This window comes from Suncus etruscus, chromosome 2, assembly GCF_024139225.1.
Source record: "Suncus etruscus isolate mSunEtr1 chromosome 2, mSunEtr1.pri.cur, whole genome shotgun sequence".
Classification (NCBI taxonomy): domain Eukaryota; kingdom Metazoa; phylum Chordata; class Mammalia; order Eulipotyphla; family Soricidae; genus Suncus; species Suncus etruscus.
The window spans coordinates 124,454,379-124,456,992 of NC_064849.1; the positions used below are offsets into that span (position 1 = coordinate 124,454,379).

The window sequence follows — 2,614 nt, forward strand, 5'->3', positions numbered from 1 at the left end:
CTCCTGTTGGATGATAGATCAAACTAGAACTCAATTTCAGAGCCTTTCCTATTTTCAAAATTCTTCCTGCTAGATCGTGCAGCATTTAGGAACTCAGTGATCTTGATCTGACTTCAAAATATACCATAATATGGATATTACCCTATCATTCTTGACTCCAGAGACTGTCAACAGGCAATTGATTTTTAAACTGAAAGTTGAAAAGCTTATAGATACCCACATAAAGTGGCAAAATGGCATCTAATAGATTGAAAGAATACAATACCAGAGTACAGCTAAAAATATGAGGAGTCATCAAGCAGGTCTTTACAAGTAGAATATCTATTCACTTGGAGCTGTGGAGATAGTACATTGAGAGAGGCACTTACCTTGCACACAGATGACTGGGTTCAATCTCCTGAGTGCAGAGTACAGTTGAGTGTGCAACTCAAGAAACTATCCACACATTTCTACACTTAGTTATTCATTCACCAATTGATTTTTGAAGCCCCTTCACAAGCTAAACACAGATAGAGTGGGTAAGAGAGTGATTGAGAATAGTAAAAGACTGGACTCTCCAGGCTGGACTTTCCTTTATTTGTTTGCATTCTTTCTCAAACATTACAGTGTTTCAGAAAATTCTATTTGACATCCCCCCCCCCCAAGACAGAGGATTTCTAAGCATACACATATCTTAAACTTAAGTTTCTCAGGTAAATAAAGAGATGTGAGAAGTTTTTAGATAGTTCCTTCCAAAGGGCCGATCATTTTGCTTGTTAATTCCTAGTTTAGTTCTGCAAGCTGCTGATAAGATTTGTGTTTGTGATATAGGCTATACTCTTTTATATTCACATTTGATCCAGAAATTTTACTTATAAAATTTCTTTTCTGGAGATAGCGCGTACGGCAGTCCCCCACTACCATAAATTACGCAGTCGAGTTTCCCACATTTGGGGAAATCACAGGGGTCAACACGCCCGGAGTGCAATGGGCGAGCCTCACCCTGGGGAAACCACCTTCTAGATCATGGAATCACCCCTGCCAGGTAAGTATCTACTTATAAAGTTTATTCTTATAGATAAACTTGAACATATGCAGAAAAAATTTCACTATAGCATGGTGTCATGTAACAATTGTCTATAAATAACTCCAATACCTATAAATGTAGAATTCACAGATTAAATTATAATATACTATGGAATATTTTGCAGCAATTAACAAAATTAAAGGAAAGAGAGAGGGAGAGAGAAAGAGAGCTACCTCTAAAGCTCTAACATGGAATAATTTCAGCAAGTATTGCTAAGTGAACAATTCAAGGAACCAAGGTATAAACCCAAGAACTTTATGTGATAGTCTGATGGATAGAACAACTGAGGAGGAACCTAAAACTGCATAAAAATTTTTATTTATAGGGTCTGGAGAGATAGCTTGGAGGTAAGGCATTTGCCTTTCATACAGAAGGTCATTGGTTTGAATCCGGCATCCCATATGCCCCCCCCCCCCCCGTGTCTGCCAGGAACTATTTCTGAACATGGAACTAGGAGTAACCCCTGAGCGCTGCCAGGTGTGACCCCCCAAAAAAAAACCCAAAAATATTTATTCATTGTAATTATTGCATAGCAGATATGGATTAGGAATCCTGGAAGTGTACCTTGTGAAACCATGTGAATCTAAAAGACAGCGTGATTCTTAATGATAATGTTTATATCCAGCTAAACACAATATGCTTCCACTGTGGCTGATGTAATTGAGATAAATCAGGATCTGGGACAATATCAAGGAGCCACCATGAACTATCCCTGCTCTTGCCTGGAGGAGGCAGAAAGACTTCAGTGATAGGAAATGGAAAGGCCCAGACAGGGACAGTGAAGAGCCAAGATGCCTTCTTCCCTTTTTTCTGGTGTCCTTCTCATGCTCTATTAGTGTAATACCTCCCCAGGGGTCCCTGCTGGCTGATCACCTGTATTTAGAAAGGAGGTGCTAAAAGCATGAGAAGAAGAGAAAACTGCAGCTCCTTCCAGCACTTCCACAGCTTCTCTGAGGGATTGGGTCCCTCAAGTCCCCAGACAATTAAGACTGGTGAATCATTCCAAAGGACAGGCTCCTTGTGGGCAAACAACGACAATTTCCCTTGTAAACAGAATGTGAACAGAATTACAGATTTGAAAAGGTGGAGTAACAGATGGGTTATTCAGGACAGACATATTTATTATACTAACTAGAGTTTTAGAAGCACATCACTGGAACATGGATATCCCTTTTCAGGGAAACTTTGTAAATTCCTTGTTGTCAAGGGTCTGCTTCCATTTGCTTCCCAAGAATCAAAATGGCTTTTCAACAGTTCTATCTGACTAAACCCTAGGTCTTCCTGTCCTACCGTGATACTCATCTCTGGATCGTACCTTATTTCTGTCTCTGTCTTCTCTCAGAGACACAACCCATTCTGTGGGTCCTTTGCTGCAGAGGAGCTGTTTGTAGATGTCAGGGAACAGATTTTGAGGGAACTGGTTCCTGACTCAGAGGAAACAATGTAGAGTTACCTATATACTATCGTGCCCATTACTAGTTTTCACCCTAGTTTTATTCTTACAGTAAAAATTAAAATACAGATTTATATTTCATTGGAAGGAAAAAT

At 39.6% G+C, this 2,614-nt stretch overlaps 1 non-coding gene across 1 annotated transcript; it reads right to left on the bottom strand.

Annotated features, from left to right (window-relative positions):
* Nucleotides 1-867: 867 nt before the first annotated feature.
* On the bottom strand, nucleotides 868-1,032 carry LOC126002749 (U1 spliceosomal RNA). The gene has a single exon (XR_007493394.1). It is a non-coding gene; the product is annotated as a U1 spliceosomal RNA (small nuclear RNA).
* Nucleotides 1,033-2,614: the final 1,582 nt, after the last annotated feature.